Here is a 19058-nt window from a genome sequence, read left to right as displayed (position 1 = left end):
CGGGGGTCAGGGTATGATGGAATTCTGTGTATGGGGTTAGGATTGTTTTTGCAACTGTTCCTATAACTTTGAATTTATTTAAAAAAAAAAACAAAAAACAAAAAACAGATGTGAGGAAGGCCAGACTCATCCAGAAGGATGTTCATCAAAATGCTGTTTTGGGTAGTATGAAAGTGAACATAACCTAAATTCCTAACAGGAAAACATTTAAAAAGTTAGAAAAATAATTTATCCAAAATGTATAACCTCAGTCTTTTTGGAATAAACCAATCTCCCTCCCTCCCTCCCTCCATCTCTCTCTCTCCCTCTCTCCATGTGTCCCAAATATTTTTAGGATGCTATTTGTAAACCACGGTGTGAACAGTCATTATCTCTTTATCTCTGTGGTATGGAATTCCCCCTGTATTTTTTTTTCCATACTTTTTTATCTATTGAATGAAAAATGTATTTGTAAATCACCTGTTAATATAGTGAATATGCGTTACTTTTGTATAAGAGAGGAAATGTTAATGAAAACTGTGCATCCCTTTGGATATACATTTGTTTATAGTGAAAGAAAACTCTTTACCGTTTTTCTTCATCCTTTAAACAACGAAGGAAAGCAGCGCACGTTTGCAACTCGTGGCGAGTTGCCAAAGCGTCTCTGGAGCTCGCAGGAGCCATCTGCTCGCCGGTGCCTTTGCAGAGCATTCTGGGAAATGTAGTTTCAGGTGTCCGCGTGCGGGGGCGCACTTCCTGGTTTCCGGGTCGCGGGGATTAGGCGATCAGGGTTGCCGTTTGGTTAGCATTGGAATGGACTGGGGGGTGGTTTGCGGGGCTAGGGCTGGCCGCGGGCGAGGGAGAGGCCGAGCCCTGTCATCGCATCCCAGTTTACGGGTCAAGGGTTTGGACGGTCATTTCTGGGTTGCATGCTCCTGACCTTGGGGCCTTTGACTGATGGGATCAGTCGGGCAGACAGTCGCAGAGGAGAAGGCGGCCCTTCAATCCTTGGAGGTAGACCTGGGAATTGCAAGAAAACGTTGACCTAGGTACTTAGAGACACCAGGCTTTGGGTCTCCAGTTCTTCCCTCTTTCCACTAAAACACACCTCCTCTCTAGAGGTAGTTTTTTATTTGTTTATTTTGTTTTGTTTTTAAATTTCTGAAGCCCCTTCTCTAAAGAGCTGTGGAACTGGCTCCCAAGTTTCTATGGGCTATGAAGAGCAATTGGCTGTTGTTTTCTGAGATGGCATTTGTGAATGAACTTTGAAAAATTTTAAGTGTTTTACGAGCGTTATTTATTTTTGTTAATAGGCAGGAAGCGGGCTGGTGCACTTCCTTTCACCCATTATGCCACAGCCAGAGCTTTGGAGATAGCCTTTGTCTGGATTGCCAGTTTAGGAGCTGTGTCTCCTGCACAGAAACAGGGTCAGACCCCAGATAGCAATGTCAGTGGCTTTCCCTTTGTACTCTGCAGGGAGGGCATCTGTTCCTAAACTCATTCTGAACTTATTTTTAGGGAGAGTGTGGGTTACATCCAGGTAGTTAGACAGGGTTCCCATAAATAGACAAGTCTGATATTTCAAGGCCCCTTTTCTTTTTCAGCTCTGCCTCCTCAGTTCTCTCCTTGCTTAGATAAGATGGTATTAAGGAGAAGGACCTGACCACTGGCCCCTGGCTACATTGTCTGCGGTGAACAAACCTTTTCAGGTATTTGTATCACTTAAGCTGAGTTTAATTTCTAAAGTTGCCACCCAAAGTTGGAAAAATCGCATGCAGTCAAATATGCCCTTGAAAAATCTCTTAAATTGCTCATAATTTATATGCACATGCTATATGCATACAATTTTATGGCAATATATGTGTAAATGCACCAAAACATGTTCTTTAAACAGAATAACTGTTAGTATGGCAAGATGCTCACTTATGAGAGCCACATGGGAACTGAGACCAAGGAAACAGCAGGTACTCCCATCTCACACCTTAACTCCAGACCTTAACTCCAGATGGCATACTTTCTTGAGCTTATTTGGTGAATTTGCACATGAAAACATACAAATTAAATGGGTTTATAATGCAACTCTGCTGTATTTTTTTTCTTTCCTGAGATATCTCTGTGCCCAGAGGGAAGAAGGATTTTCTTTTTTCCATTTATTGAACAAATATCAATTGAAGGCCTACTTTTTGCCAGGTTAATATTCTAGGCAGTAGGGATGCTGCAGAGAACAAAGCAAAGTCCCTAGCTGCCAGTCTAGGGGGCACACAGACAGTAAACATGCTACTATGCAGTATAATGGAGGAAACTGCAGCAGAGTAATGAGGTTAGGGACAGCCTGGGGACAGCTGCTATTTTATGCCTTCATTAATAGTGTGAAATTGAGTAGAGACTTGAAAATAAGGGAGTGAACTTTGCAGATATCTGGGGTGGGGGAAGGGAGCAGCAAATGCCTGGGACCCAAGGGACAAATGTGTGAGGAGCAACAAGGAGTCCGGTGTGGACAGCGAGGGGTGAGTGTGGGTAGTATAGTAGGAGTTGAGATGAGAGAAGTGAGAGGGGTCAGATCATCCACGGTTGTATAGGCCACTACGAGGAGTTGTGCTTTTACTCTGAGTGATAAGGGTGATTGTTGTTGTTGTTTAATCAGTTTTATTAAATATAATTTACATACAGTTGCTAATTTGCATAGGAGAATTTTGAGAAGAGAAGTGACATGATTGGAACCCTTGTACTGAAGGGAGAGAGCTGGTAAGGGAGAAAATGGTGGGATGCTTGAAACTGAGATGAGCAAAGGGGCACTATTACTGATAATGACAAAGTGTAGGTTATCATGGGAGTGGGTGGCTGAAGTAGGATGGAGGACAGGGTCATTAGAGGAGAGACCTCAAGGAACCAAGAAAGGGCATTATTTGGATACTGAGATGACCAAGAATTAAGACTGTAGTAATATAGGAGTTTCCCTGACATTAAAAGCCCCAGACTGTTTCTTAAACCCTGGAAAATGGACTTATTCTGGATGGTACGGGACCTCATAAGGAAAGTTCCTTCTGTAATTGAAGACTTTAATCATTAAAAACCCTTCCCTGCCCCACTCCCTGCCTTCCTCACCCCATGTCCTCTATTTGCTGAATTATTTAGCTTTAATATATCCTTGGTGATAGGATAGAAACGAAAGGTGAGAGAAAGCTGCCTCAAATTCGACTCATGCCAAATCGAACCTGTTGTTCAAATCTGTTCAGATTTTTCATTGGCTAGGTGGCATCACCATCCACTCATTTGTGTAAATCGGAACCGTGAAGTCACTGATTCCTTCCTTACTGCCCCTGCCTACTCCTGCATGTTGTTTTAGACACCAGGCCCTGTTGCTTTCCTCTGAGCATGCCTTGCTTCTATTCTATCCCTTCTTAGAGAGGTGCTCATCAGTCTTCTGTTCTATTGCAGTATCTTTTGTCTGACTTACTGCTCTCAGTCTTTCCCTGGCGCTCCAAAACCCTATTCACCGTGTGACTTTATTTGAAATACATTTTGGATGTAAATAGGATCCTGCTTCTTTCTTCTAGGAACATATTCTGTGGCATCTCATTGCCTATCCCAGTTGGTTTAGTCTTTTTGATGTGACATGCATTGCTTTTCAAATATGTTACTCCTCTTCCTTGCTTGCCTTATCATTCATTTTTACCCCGTGCTGGGCCCTATGCTTCACCTGCAGGCATGCTTTCCTGCATCTTAATATGTAACAAAAATTTTTGATATCTTCATATTGTTATTTATACTGTGCCTTCTTACCTTGCCCTTTCCTTTGTTCTGCCTGGCAAATAAATTCATTGTCTTGTGAAACATTCCTGGAATCCCTCACTCTGTTTTTCACTTTTTTTTTTCTTCACACCAGAACGTTTTGTACATTTTATATGCAATATCTTAAGGGCACATACCATCTAGTATAGTTACTCGCTTTATCTGCCTTTCCCTTGAGACTCAGCTCTATGATACTAGGAACCTTTTCTTCAACTTTGTAAATCATTTCAATTCTTAGTATGGAAACTGGCACAACAAGGATATTTAGATATTTGCTGAGTGCATCAATAAATTAATAACTACATTTGATTACCTATGTAAGATGTGTACTGTGTTATAAGGAACAGTTAGTTATGACTGCTGGGGATTGAATCATGTCCCCCACAAAAGACATGTTCAAGTCCTAATCCCCATCCTTGTGGATATGAACCCCTTTGCAGATAGGACTTTATTAGTTAAGGTGTGCCCAAATTGAATGAGGGTGGGCCTTAATCTAATGTGACTGAAGTCCTTATAAGCAAAGGAAATTGAATATGGAAGTAGAAGCCAGATGTCAGTAGAAGCCAGAAGACAGAAGAAGCCAAAGATGAGGCAGCTCACCATGTGACAGGGGCAGAGATGCAAGCCAAGGAACCCCAACGATTGCACCGAGCCAGCACCAGGACACTGAGACTCCAGGAGAAAGCATGGCCTGTCCAGACCTTAATTTTGGATCTCTGGCCTACCAAACCGTCAATCAATAAATTCCTGTTGTTTAAGCCACCCTCTTGTGTGGTATTTGTCAGCAACCCTGGCAAACTAAGATACCCACTAACAGTGTATGAGAGCACCCATTTCCCCACATACTTAAACAGTACTGGATATTATCTGTTTTTAATAATTTTGCCAATCTGATGGATAAAAAATGATATCTCATTTTAGTCTGCATTTCCATGATTAGAAGTGAGGTTGAACATCTTTTCATATACTTTTTGGCCATTTGTATTTCTTTTGTGAATTCCCAAAGGAATTCATACCCTTTCTCATATTTGTATCGCATTATATTTTTTCCTAATTGATTTTTCGAAACTCTATATAATATAGCTAATAAATCATATTTTTTATTGGTTGCAAATATTTACTCCCAATATGTCTTTTCTCTTTCAATTTTGTTTAATTGCCAATCTTTGTTTGTATGAGTCAAAGAAAAGACTCATGCAGTGTCCAGGTTTTATATTTATTAAGAAGGACACTCCCACTGCAAGACTATAAAAATATTCTTCTATTATTTTTTCTGGTTATTTTATAGTTCTATTTTGAATTTTAACACACTAATTCAACTTTAATTTATTATTATAAGTGGGGGGAGGGATATTTTTTCCTAAATGGATAAGCCAGTTGTCCAAAGATCACTTATTGAATTTCCATCCTTCCCCAAATAATTTGAAAAGACATCTTTATCATATACTAAATCCCCATAAAAGAATAGGCTTAGTTCTGTATTCTTTACTCTGTTTTACTGTTCTTTCAATCTATTCCTGTGCCAGTACCATCCTGTTACTAATTCACATAACTGTACAATATTTTGATTTCTGGTATGGGCAAGACCCCCTCCCTCATCTTTTCTCATTTTCAAATACACACATATACATACATATGTGTATATACATTATGTATATATGTTAATTTGGAGGAAAATTAGTATGCTTTGTTTCTGATTCTCTGTATTTTGACAATAATTTCCTTGGATACGGTTTTTTTTGTCATTAGCTTGCTTATGGTTTAAGAGCATCTTGAGTCTGTGAATCATCAGTTGGGAAAATACTTGACCTTTATTCTTTCAAATATTCTTATTTCCATCCTCTTGCCTTTTTTGAGACTCCAGTCACATGTTGGTTAGACCTTTTGAGTGAGTCGCATTAGTCTCTTATTCTCTAATCCTGTTTTTTTTCCTTAAGAAGTAAGCTTTTATTAAATGTCTGATATATGAAAAGTACTATTTAAAGTGTATCGTCAGGGAGTAAAACAGAAACAAGACTAAATGATCCAAAGAACAACATAAGCTGTAGGAAAATAGTTGATGTAAGTAGGAGATTAACAAAAATATAATGTAGTAGTATTTTTGGTTTTGTTAATTTTAATAAACTCTTAATTTTAGAATAGTTTTATATTTACAGAAAAATTGCAGATACAGAGCAGGCAGTTCCCATATACCCCACAACCAGTTTCTCTATTATTAATATCTTATGTTGTACTGAAGTTTGTCATTCTTACTGAACCAATATTGACACATTATTAAAGTCCATATTTTATTCAGATATCCTTAGTTTTTACCTAACCACCCTTTTTCCATTCCAACAACCCATCCAGGATACCATGTTACATTTAGTTGTCATGTCTCCTTAGACTGTTCTTGGCTGTGACAGTTTTTACTCTTTTAAAAATTATCATTATTCTTGTTTTCCCTCTCTGTGCTTTAGTTGGGTATTTTTTCATTGATCTGTGTCCAATTATTTCATGCTGTTTTGAAATAATCTGTTGTCAATTCCATCTACTGAGTTTTTAATTGCAGATATTCTGTTATAGAATGATTATTTGATTCCTTTTTGTTGATTCCAAATTGCTATTGAAATTTTTCATCCTTACCTCTCTTTTGTCTTTCCTTCTATTTTATTTTCTCTTGATTATTGATCATATGGTAATGACTCTTTTCATGTCAAATAAGTTTTGACTTTGTGCCTATCATCATGTATGAAAGAACCAAAGAAGTTCAAGTTGACGGCATCATTTACCAGGAAGCATTCCCCTTTTTCTATTTTAGGTAGATAGGATCACATCTCAGTCCCGCTGAGTTGGGGCTTGGTTGCTGATTTGAAAACATTTATTCTATCTTTTTGTTGCTTCTTTTCCTAGGGTGGGTTTGTCCTGAGCAAAGTTGAGAATGTGGCAAGGCTTTGTCTCCTCAGCATTAAAAAACTGTGGGAGATTTACTTGTGCCATTCAGAGGTTTTCGGCTTAGCTCTTTGGACTCCTACCCCATACAGCTCCAAAATTCAGCATATTCCTTGTGGGGAACTAATCATGGATTTGAGTCCCCTTCAGTCCGCAGTTTTTTTTACTCCAGCTGCTAGTGAATGCCAAAGTCTATGCTGTTTTTTCTGCCCTTCTTGAGTGGCCTTCTGCTGGGTGGTCACACTTGGATTCTCAGTCTCTAGCTTATGCCAGAATAGTTAAGAATTTAGTTCCTCCAGGTAGAAAGTGGCTGTTTGTCTTTAGTGTCAGTTCACCACTCCTCTAGAGCTTTCTTTTGCCTGTTTTGGTTTCAGGCTCCCTTCCCTTCCTCCTAAGTTTCCGTAAAACTTTTCCTTCCATTCAGAGGACATGTCTTTTAATAGCCAGTTCTGTTTCTGATGTATCTTTTCTATCACCTATAGAGTCCAACGCAAAGGAGGTTTTATTGAAGTGTGAAATATGGCAGACAGTGATATTAAAGTTTTCTGGGGAAGTTGGTTGGCTGGTTAAAGCCAGGGGATCTCATATGTGACATTTATCTTGTTGAATCTCTGGTCTTCAGGTTTTCAGACACAGAAACTTGAAATGAGTGAAGAAATGGATTCACACCATGCAAGCTTACAAGGGACTGAAGTATTAAATAGAAAGTGTTTTTATCATTTTATGTTGAGATCTAGAATTAACAAGGAGTTAAGACATTTATGTCCTCTGGTAATAAAAAAAAAATATGGGAAACCAAATTCTAATCCTAATTTTGCTTGGTAAGCACAGAATTATACCAAGGAGAGATGATGGCGTGATGTAAATGTTTAATGCTTTCATATAATGCTGGGTTATTTTGGGGGGCGGTGTTAGCTCCTTGGTGCTCATCTCTTTTCCCCAAGATTATATCTATTAAAAGGGAAGAAACTACCAGTGTTTGCATCTCTAACTCTCCTTTTTTGTATGCTCTGTTACAATCACTTTACTTTTGATTGATCCATTTTTCTATCATTTCCACCAATAGGGTTATAACCAAGTCCTTGTCTGCACTGCCACCTTATGAAATTTCTAAACTTCTTGGGTTTATATTTCACCTACTAGAGGTCAATTTTATATTTCTTACATTCAGTTTATTTTGTAGGGAAACCTCAGTATGATTATACTTTTGTCATGTACATAACAGATGCCAAATAATGTACCTTTGGACACTCTTGAACTTAGAACCTTGACCCCTTTCTGAATAACATCATGGCCCTCTACTCTGTCATTTCCAGTTTCCAGCTTTACTCTCTCTTCCATTGATAGTTGCATGAGTGATCCCTTAGTGAGTAGGTATTTGTTCAATGTTGCAGTGGACTTTACCTTACAGGAGTGAAGACCATTGTCAGAGATAATGTACAATGATGTGAACTTGAAAAACCACAGGAACCTTGTCCCACTGGCTAAGTACAGCTTTATATTTACTATAGATTGAAGTTACTATTTCCTTAAATGTCAAAAATCTATGAGATTTAAAAGAACTTATCTGAGACAGGGCTTTGAGTTTAGGGACCAGAGATTTTTAATTTTTTATTTATGTACAGAGACAAGATATTTCTTTTATTACTAACCAGGTAAAAGCTCTTCCATTTAAAATATTCTAAATAGATAATTTCTGTGGCACTGTAGCTGCAAGGTCACTGCATCTGGTCCTAGGGTGCTGATACCCCTGCTGAGAAGCCCAAAGAATGCATCTGGGTGATTCGTACAATCATTTATTGCTGGAAGGTTGCCAACAGAAATATGGACCAAGGCAGCAGTTGGTCCCAGGGAGCTCTCCATTAACAGGGAAGATTTAACAACAGTTTATATAGGCAAGGACAAAGAAGGCACATAGCCAGAGGGAAAGTAAATTATCAGACTTGAGAGGTATCTTGAGGAATACATATTCATTCTTTCTGAAGTTCTTTCTCATGATCTGTGCATAAAGAATGAGTTTCAGTCAGCACTACCAATCTTGTCTACTCGTCCCATTCTGTGCCTCGAGCACTCCCTGTTCCTAGAAGATTGATGATGGTTTAGGTTTCCTTCATTCCCATGGGAATAAAGGAGAAACAAGTAACAAGTAAGAGAGGCAAGGCTTGCCCCAGGAAGACTATTTACCCTGCGGCTTTATTGTGTTACCTTAGAGGCATCAACATTCCTCTATCTCAGAATTCCTAAAGACTGCTTTAGGACAAAATTCTGTGATGCTTCTACCCATCATAAACAACTAAGCTCAAATTGACGAAAGTAGGCCATCATCTTTTTAAATCAGATATTATCTTCCAAGGAGGAAGAATCTCTGTAATAGATAACGAAGGGGTAAAAATGGGATGCCACAAAATACCAAGTCATGAGAGAGTAATATAGCTAAGTACAACCAGGTAGATAGGAATCCTTGTAAACTGTAGTCCATCTGTCCATTGTGGTGATAGCAGTAACAATCATGGTAGTAGGAGGTAGCTTTGGAAATGTTGGCTAGGGTTCTCTGTGCAGAGGCCCGTGCATATATAGAAGATTGGGCTCATCTAGTGGGAGTAATATCAACCTTACTTCTACACACTATTCTCCCTATATCTGTTGTCTCACGTATCTCTATGATCTCAGAGAAAGACATAGCCCTCTCCTATTATTATTTAATCTCTCCATCTATACTGCATATTCCATTCTTTTCTACTTATTCTAGGACCTTGCTTTAATAATTATTTCTGCTTCGCTCTGTCCCTGTTCATCAACTCCTTTCCTTCTCCTTTCAGACATTCAGGACTTTCTCTTGATTTAAAAACAAACAAACAAACAAAAACTTTGCCTAACAACAATTTAATATTTATCTTCCTTTGACTTTATTCTCTTATTACCAAACTTTTCAAACTTATAGCTAACAGCCTCAATACATATTCTCTTTTTTTTTTTTTTTTTTTTTTTTTAATAAAAATTTTATTGAGATATATTCACATACCACGCAGTCATACAAAACAAATTGTACTTTCGATTGTTTACAGTACCATTACATAGTTGTACATTCATCACCTAAATCAATCCCTGACACCTTCATTAGCACACACACAAAAATAACAAGAATAATAATTAGAGTGAAAAAGAGCAATTGAAGTAAAAAAGAACATTAGGTACCTTTGTCTGTTTGTTTGCTTCCCCTACTTTTCTACACATCGATCCATAAACTAGACAAAGTGGAGTTTGGTCCTTATGGCATTCCCAATCCCACTGTCACCCCTCATAAGCTACATTTTTATACAACTGTCTTCGAGATTCATGGGTTCTGGGTTGTAGTTTAATAGTTTCAGGTATCCACCACCAGCTACCCCAATTCTTTAGAACCTAAAAAAGGTTGTCTAAAGTGTGCGTAAGAGTGCCCACCAGAGTGATCTCTCGGCTCGTTTTGGAATCTCTCTGCCACTGAAGCTTATTTCATTTCCTTTCACATCCCCCTTTTGGTCAAGAAGATGTTCTCCATCCCACGATGCCGGGTCTACATTCCTCCCCGGGAGTCATATTCCACGTTGCCAGGGAGATTCACTTCCCTGGGTGTCTGATCCCACGTAGGGGGGAGGGCAGTGATTTCACCTTTCAAGTTGGCTTAGCCAGAGAGAGAGGGCCACATCTGAGCAACAAAGAGGCATTCAGGAGGAGACTCTTAGGCACAAATACAGGGAGGCCTAGCCTCTCCTTTGCAGCAACCGTCTTCCCAAGGGTGAAACTTATGGTAGAGGGCTCAACCCATCAAACCACCAGTCCCCTATGTCTGTGGTCATGTTAGCAACCATGGAGGTGGGGTAGGCGAATACCCCTGCATTCTCCACAGGCTCCTCAAGGGGGCACTACATCGTTTTTGTTTTTTTTTTTTTTTTTTTTCCTTGTTTGTCTTTTTTCTTTTTTTTTTTTTTAACTTTCCCTTCTTTTTTTCAAATCAACTGTATGAAAAAAAAAGTTAAAAAGAAAACAAACATACAATAAAAGAACATTTCAAAGAGACCATAGCAAGGGAGTAAGAAAAAGACAACTAACCTAAGATAACTGCTTAACTTCCAACATGTTCCTACTTTACCCCAAGAAAGTTACATACTATAGCAACATTTCAGTGAACTTGTTCCTACTACATCCATCAGAAATTAACAGACCATAGTCATTTCTGGGCATCCCCAGAACGTTAAATAGCTTATCTGTTCTTCTTGGATTATTGTTCCCCCTTCCTTAATTGCTCTCTACTGCTAGATCCCCTACATTCTACATTATAAACCATTTGTTTTACATTTTTCAAAGTTCACATTAGTGGTAGCATATAATATTTCTCTTTTGTGCCTGGCTTATTTCGCTCAGCATTATGTCTTCAAGGTTCATCCATGTTGTCATATGTTTCACCAGATCGTTCCTTCTTACTGCCGCGTAGTATTCCATCGTGTGTATATACCACATTTTATTTATCCACTCATCTGTTGATGGACATTTGGGTTGTTTCCATCTCTTGGCAATTGTGAATAATGCTGCTATGAACATTGGCGTGCAGATATCTGTTCGTGTCACTGCTTTCCGATCTTCCGGGTATATCCCGAGAAGTGCAATCGCTGGATCGAATGGTAACTCTATCTCTAGTTTTCTAAGGAACTGCCAGACTGACTTCCAGAGTGGCTGAACCATTATACAGTCCCACCAACAATGAATAAGAGTTCCAATTTCTCCACATCCCCTCCAGCATTTGTAGTTTCCTGTTTGTTTAATGGCAGCCATTCTAACCGGTGTTAGATGGTATCTCATTGTGGTCTTAATTTGCATCTCTCTAATAGCTAGTGAAGCTGAACATTTTTTCATGTGTTTCTTGGCCATTTGTATTTCCTCTTCAGAGAACTGTCTTTTCATATCTTTTGCCCATTTTATAATTGGGCTGTCTGTACTATTGTCATTGAGTTGTAGGATTTCTTTGTATATGCAAGATATCAGTCTTTTGTCAGATACATGGTTTCCAAAAATTTTTTCCCATTGAGTTGGCTGCCTCTTTACCTTTTTGAGAGATTCCTTTGAGGTGCAGAAACTTCTAAGCTTGAGGAGTTCCCATTTATCTATTTTCTCTTTTGTTGCTTGTGCTTTGGGTGTAAAGTCTAGGAAGTGGCCTCCTAATACAAGGTCTTGAAGATGTTTTCCTACATTATCTTCTAGGAGTTTAATGGTACTTTCTTTTATATTGAGATCTTTGGTCCATTTTGAGTTAATTTTTGTGTAGGGGGTGAGGTAGGGGTCCTCTTTCATTCTTTTGGATATGGATATCCAACTCTCCCAGCCCCATTTGTTGAAAAGACCATTATGGCTCAGTTCGGTGACTTTGGGGGCCTTATCAAAGATCAGTCGGCCATAGATCTGAGGGTCTATCTCTGAATTCTCAATTCGATTCCATTGATCTATATGTCTATCTTTGTGCCAGTACCATGCTGTTTTGGCAACTGTGGCTTTATAATAAGCTTCAAAGTCAGGGAGTGTAAGTCCTCCCACTTCGTTTTTCTTTTTTAAAGTGTCTTTAGCAATTCGAGGCATCTTCCCTTTCCAAATAAATTTGATAACTAGCTTTTCCAAGTCTGCAAAGTAGGTTGTTGGAATTTTGATTGGGATTGCATTGAATCTGTAGATGAGTTTGGGTAGAATTGACATCTTAATGACATTTAGCCTTCCTATCCATGAACATGGAATATTTTTCCATCTTTTAAGGTCCCCTTCTATTTCTTTTAGTAGAGTTATGTAGTTTTCTTTGTATAGGTCTTTTACATCTTTGGTTAAGTTTATTCCTAGGTACTTGATTTTTTTAGTTGCTATTGAAAATGGTATCTTTTTCTTGAGTGTCTCTTCAGTTTGTTCATTTCTAGCATATAGAAACATTACTGACTTATGTGCATTAATCTTGTATCCCGCTACTTTGCTAAATTTGTTTATTAGCTCTAGTAGGTGTATCGTTGATTTCTCAGGGTTTTCTAGATATAAGATCATATCATCTGCAAACAATGACAGTTTTACTTCTTCTTTTCCAATTTGGATGCCTTTTATTTCTTTGTCTTGCCGGATTGCCCTGGCTAGCACTTCCAGCACAATGTTGAATAACAGTGGTGACAGCGGGCATCCTTGTCTTGTTCCTGATCTTAGAGGGAAGGCTTTCAGTCTCTCACCATTGAGTACTATGCTGGCTGTGGGTTTTTCATATATGCTCTTTATCATGTTGAGGAAGTTTCCTTCAATTCCTACCTTTTGAAGTGTTTTTATCAAAAAGGGATGTTGGATTTTGTCAAATGCTTTTTCAGCATCTATTGAGATGATCAATTGATTTTTCCCTTTCGAGTTTTAATGTGTTGTAATACATTGATTGTTTTTCTTATGTTGAACCATCCTTGCATGCCTGGAATGAACCCCACTTGGTCATGGTGTATGATTTTTTTAATGTGTCTTTGGATTCGATTTGCAAGTATTTTGTTGAGGATTTTTGCATCTATATTCATTAGGGAGATTGGCCGGTAGTTTTCCTTTTTTGTAGCATCTTTGCCTGGTTTTGGTATTAGATTGATGTTAGCTTCATAAAATGAATTAGGTAGTGTTCCATTTTTTTCAATGTTTTGAAAGAGTTTGAGTAAGATTGGTGTCAGTTCTTTCTGGAAAGTTTGGTAGAATTCCCCTGTGAAGCCATCTGGCCCTGGGCATTTATTTGTGGGAAGATTTTTGATGACTGATTGGATCTCTTTGCTTGTGATGGGTTGGTTGAGGTCTTCTATTTCTTCTCTGGTCAGTCTAGGTTGTTCATATGTTTCCAGGTAATTGTCCATTTCTTCTACATTATCCAGTTTGTTGCCATACAGTTGTTCATAATATCCTCTTATAATTTTTTTAATTTCTTCAGGATCTGCAGTTATGTCACCTTTTTCATTCATTATTTTGTTTATATGGGTCTTCTCTCTTTTTGATTTTGTCAGTCTAGCTAGGGGCTTGTCAATCTTGTTGATCTTCTCAAAGAACCAACTTTTGGTGATATTTATCCTTTCTATTGTTTTTTTGTTCTCTATGTCATTTATTTCTGCTTTAATCCTTGTTATTTCTTTTCTTGTACTTGGTTTAGGATTGGTTTGCTGTTCATTTTCTAGCTTCTTCAGTTGATCCATTAGTTCTTTGATTTTGGCTCTTTCTTCCTTTTTAATATATGCGTTTAGTGCTATAAATTTCCCCCTTAGCACTGCTTTTGCTGCATCCCATAGGTTTTGGTATGTTGTGTTCTCATTTTCATTCGTTTCTATATATTTAGCAATTTCTCTTGCTATTTCTTCTTTAACCCACTGATTGTTTAGGAGTGTGTTGTTTAACCTCCAGGTATTTGTGAATTTTCTAAGTCTCTGATGGTTATTGACTTCTAATTGTATTCCATTGTGGTCAGAGAATGTGCTTTGAATAATTTCAATCTTTTTAAATTTATTGAGGCTTGTTTTATGTCCCAGCATATGATCTATTCTGGAGAAAGTTCCGTGAGCACTAGAAAAGTATGTGTATCCTGGTGATTTGGGATGTAATGTCCTGTAGATGTCTGTTAAATCTAATTCATTTATCAGATTGTTTAGGTTTTCAATTTCCTTATTGGTCTTCTGTCTGGTTGATCTATCTATAGGAGAGAGTGATGTGTTGAAGTCTCCCACAATTATTGTGGAAACATCAATTGCTTCCTTTAGTTTTGCCAAAGTTTCTCTCATGTATTTTGTGGCACCTTGATTGGGTGCATAGACATTTACGATTGTTATTTCTTCTTGCTGAATTGCCCCTTTTATTAGTATGTAGTGGCCTTCTTTGTCTCTCAAAACATCCCTGCATTTGAAGTCTATTTTATCTGAGATTAATATTGCTACACCTGCTTTCTTTTGGCTGTAGCTTGCATGAAATATTTTTTTCCATCCTTTCACTTTCAGTTTCTTTGTGTCCCTGTGTCTAAGATGAGTCTCTTGTATGCAACATATTGATGGTTCATTTTTTTTGATCCATTCTGCGAATCTATATCTTTTAATTGGGGAGTTTAATCCATTTACATTCAACGTTAAAACCGTGAAGGCATTTCTTGAATCGGCCATCTTATCCTTTGGATTATGTTTGCCATATTTTTCCCTCTCTCTATTAATATCCTTTATTGTACCCATACTGAATCTCTTTAGTACTGAACCTTTCTCCAAGTCTCTCTGTCCTGTCTTTGTTTCTCTGTCTGTAGGGCTCCCTTTAGTATCTCCAGTAGGGCAGGTCTCTTGTTAGCAAATTCTCTCAGCATTTCTTTGTCTGTGAAAAATTTAAGCTCTCCCTCAAATTTGAAGGAGAGCTTTGCTGGATAAAGTATTCTTGGCTGGAAATTCCTCTCACTCAGAATTTTAAATATATCGTGCCACTGCCTTCTCGCCTCCATGGTGGCTGCTGTGTAGTCACTACTTAGTCTTATGCTGTTTCCTTTGTATGTGGTGAATTGCTTTTCTCTTGCTGCTTTCAGAACTTGCTCCTTCTCTTCTATGTTTGACAGTGTGATCAGTATATGTCTCGGAGTGGGTTTTTTTGGATTTATTCTATTTGGAGTTCGCTGAGCATTTATGATTTGTGTATTTATGTTGTTTAGAAGATTTGGGAAGTTTTCCCCAACAATTTCTTTGAATACTCTTCCTAGACCTTTACCCTTTTCTTCCCCTTCTGGGACACCAATGAGTCTTATATTCGGACGTTTCATATTATCTATCATATCCCTGAGGTCCATTTCGAGTTTTTCAATTTTTTCCCCATTCTTTCTTTTATGTTTTCATTTTCCATTCTGTCATCTTCCAGGTCACTGATTCGTTGTTCAACTTCCTCTAGTCTTGTACTATGAGTGTCCAGAATCTTTTTAATTTGGTCAACAGTTTCTTTAATTTCCATAAGATCATCCATTTTTTTATTTAGTTTTGCAATGTCTTCTTTATGCTCTTCTAGGGTCTTCTTGATTTCCTTCATATCCCGTACTAGGGTCTCATTGTTCATCTTTAGTTCTTTGAGTAGCTGCTCTAGGTGTGTCTCTTCTGGTCTTTTGATTTGGGTGCTTGGGCTTGGGTTATCCATATCGTCTGGTTTTTTCATATGCTTTATAATTTTCTGTTGTTTTTGGCCTCGTGGCATTTGCTGACCTTGATAGGGTTCTTTTAGGGTTTGTAGACCAGTTGAAGTCCTTATCTCTAATTTATCAGATCTACAGCTTCGTGGAGTACACTTTCTCTAACTAACCAGCAGGTGGCGTCCACGAGCCACCTGTTCTCCACAAGCCAGTTCTCCCCTGCTTAGCCTTTTTGGTGAGTGGGGGAGTGAGTCTTGTGGGGCCCAATTGGTGTACCAAGCTTGCGTGTGTAGTTGGTGTTGCCTGTCCTGTATGTGGGGCGTGTTTCTGGGCAGTCGGGGAGGGGGGGTGGCCCTAACAATCAAATCTCCCTGATGATCCTAGAGTTTTCAAGCTGCTGCAATAGTCTAATCCTTCAGTTCAGTCCTGCCACAGTTTGTCTCTGCCACTGACCCACAAGTCTTTGGTATTGGCGTATGGCTCCTGAGACTTGCAAGTGGGCCCCTCTTCCAGGCTGTGCACCCCGGGTCCTCTGTTGAGGGATGACTGTGCTATGTCGCAGGTGAGTGCCGTCCCCCCAGGGCAGTTCTGGGCTGCTGGGCTGTGTTGGGAGGCTCCCAGTCTGCTCAAATGATGGCTGAATGGGGCTCTGTTAATTCACACTGCTCCCCCTTCCCAGCTCTGGGACATTCAGCTGAGGTTGCAGGGAAGGCTAATGTCCACGCCCAGTTTTGTGGTGTGTGCCTGTTATTTGAAGCACTTCCGTCACACTGGGTTGTCTGGGGCAGCTCTGGGCTATGGGGCTGGCGATGGGCAGGAGTGTTTCCTGTCCACCAGGATGGTGGCTGTGAGCGGACACCCCCCTTTTCTTGGGAAGTTGTGTTGTTTAGTGAATTTTCTCAGCCACTGGATTATTGCCTTTTGTCTCAGAGCTCTCTTAGTTCTGCTCTTGACTTGACGTGCCCAAATTTCAATTCTTTGAAGCTTTCTGTATTGAGCTTCTTAGAGTAATTGTTTTAGAAAAAGCAAAAAGGATTTAAAAAAAAAAAAAAAAAAAAAAAACGGCCCTCCTCAGAGATCTAATGGGTTATTGAAATGCTAATAGACAAAGCAACCAGGGCCATTAAGGAAAAGTGCCCAGGGCAGAGAGATCAGCCTTGCTTCGGGATTTGCATATGCGCCTCAAGGCCTGATCTCCGCCCTTCCCCTTTCTGTGTTCACCAGAACTCCAAAAATCCTCTGCTTTTATTTTGGAGTTTTTCGTGTTGTTTTTTTTCTATGCCTGTCTCCTCTCTGCTGGGCTGGCTGCTCTCAGAGTCTCTGGTGTCTGGCCTCAGTCTATCTATGGTTGGAGTTTGAATCAGTAGAATGAGTTTCCGGTAAGAGCAGCCACTGCAATTCTCCCTTCTCCTTCCTGGAGCTGACAGCCCCTCCTCCCCCGGGACTGAGCCTGGCAGGGAGGGGCGCGGGTCCCCTGGCCGCAAAAACTTACAGATTTCGCTGATCTCAGCAGTTCCACGTTTTCATGAGTGTTGTATGAAGTATGCCCAAAGACAGATTGCTCTGTGGTGTCCAGTCCACGCAGTTCCTGGCTTTTTACCTACTTTCCTGGAGGAGTAACTAAAACATACAGCTCACCAGTCTGCCATCTTGCCCCGCCTCTCCATATTCTCTTTTAATCTTTGAATTTAGATCCTTATCTTCTCCTTTTCTATTAAAACTATTTTGAAGAGATTCTGGAATTTTTTCATTATAGTAACCTATTCATACTCTTTTCCATACTCAGACTATCTGTTGCATTTGATATTTTGTCTTTTCTTGTGTGACACCACCATGTTCTTGTCTGTTATAGTCTCTTTCCAAATGCTATTTCATTAGCTTTAATTCCTTGCTAATGAAAATGCATATCCTTCTAAGGCTTATTTACTACTTGTTTGGTTTTTATCTCAAAGAATCCATACATTTTGATATCCTCAAATAGTCCTTCTGTGTCATTAACTCCCTTTATTAGTCAGAGTTCTCTAAACAGAATGGACTGGCTATATATGTATATAAATATTAAGAGATTTATTATTATAGGAATTAGCTCATGTGATCATAGGGGTTGGCAAGTGTGAATTCTGTAGGGCAGAATGCAAGTTAGAAACTCTGAAGAAGGTGAAGTTGAGTTCCCCAGGAGAATTCCCTAGGCTGACTGAAGTAGAGGCAGAAATTCTTCTTTCTAATCTCTGAAATCTTCAGTTCCAGGTTCCAAGACCTCTAACTGATTGGATGAGGAGACCCCTCCCATTGCTAATGGAAATCTCCCCCATTTGTTGTAGATGCAGTCAACCATAAATGCAATCAACTGACTATATAAGCAAATTCATGTAGAAAATACCCTCATAGTAACAATCAAGCCAGTGCTTGCTTCACCAAATAACTGACCACCACAACCCAGCCAAATTGACCCATGAAAAATTTCAATTAACCACCATACTCCCTGAAATAATTTTTTCAACCCAGATGTAAAATATGCATTCTATCCTATTGGTTTCCCCTCCTTAGTTTCCACTTAAATGTCCCACTTCACTTTAAATCACTTTATACTCAGTATGGTGAAAAGTGAGATCACCAGCTTTCACCAAGTGCCTCTTTTCATCTTTATTCTTTCTGTCATTAGGGCTGCTATTCTTCCAGCTCCTAAACTAGAAACCATTGTATTTTTATGAATCTTATTTTAAAAAACTCCCTGTAATCAATATCAGTACTTTTTATTTGTTTTGATGTTGTTGCTTTTATATTTACTCCTATACTAAATTCCTACTAATATTATCCCAACCCAGGATCATATCATTTATTTCATACTTTCTGGTTGAATTTGATAGCTTTATTCTCTTATTATTCACTTTATATTGAATTAACAAGCTTTTTCATCTAAAACAATACATATTTATATTGATAAAGATATGAAAATTTAAACTCTTCTAGCTCTTGCTGCATGACATTGCATTTCTCTGCTTGTTTGTCAGAGCTCTCCATTATCTGGTCCCATTTCACTTATCCTATCTTATTTTTTATCTCTGCTTTCAAAAGGCACACATTTGAATTCATCTCATTGGCTGTAGTCATGTCATATAGTTTTCTGTATTTTACCTTTGTTTATATTATGTATTTTGTCTAAATGCTACCATTTCTGTACCATGCCTATCTATATTGATCC

At 38.8% G+C, this 19058-nt stretch overlaps 1 long non-coding RNA gene across 1 annotated transcript in view; it reads left to right on the top strand.

Moving 5' to 3' along the window:
- The first annotated feature begins 760 nt into the window (after positions 1 to 760).
- The window catches only part of LOC119505348, a 57570-nt gene continuing 39272 nt past the window's right edge, over positions 761 to 19058 (top strand). The window contains exons 1-2 of the long non-coding RNA XR_005210718.1: positions 761 to 1028; positions 1584 to 1688. This is a non-coding gene — a long non-coding RNA (uncharacterized LOC119505348). The remainder of the gene's footprint in view (positions 1029 to 1583; positions 1689 to 19058) is intronic.

The sequence above is a fragment of the Choloepus didactylus genome, chromosome 10 (assembly GCF_015220235.1).
Source record: "Choloepus didactylus isolate mChoDid1 chromosome 10, mChoDid1.pri, whole genome shotgun sequence".
Taxonomy (NCBI): Eukaryota; Metazoa; Chordata; class Mammalia; order Pilosa; family Megalonychidae; genus Choloepus; species Choloepus didactylus.
Note: the sequence above shows the minus strand (reverse complement) of the source record. Positions and strands in the feature narration are given on the sequence as shown.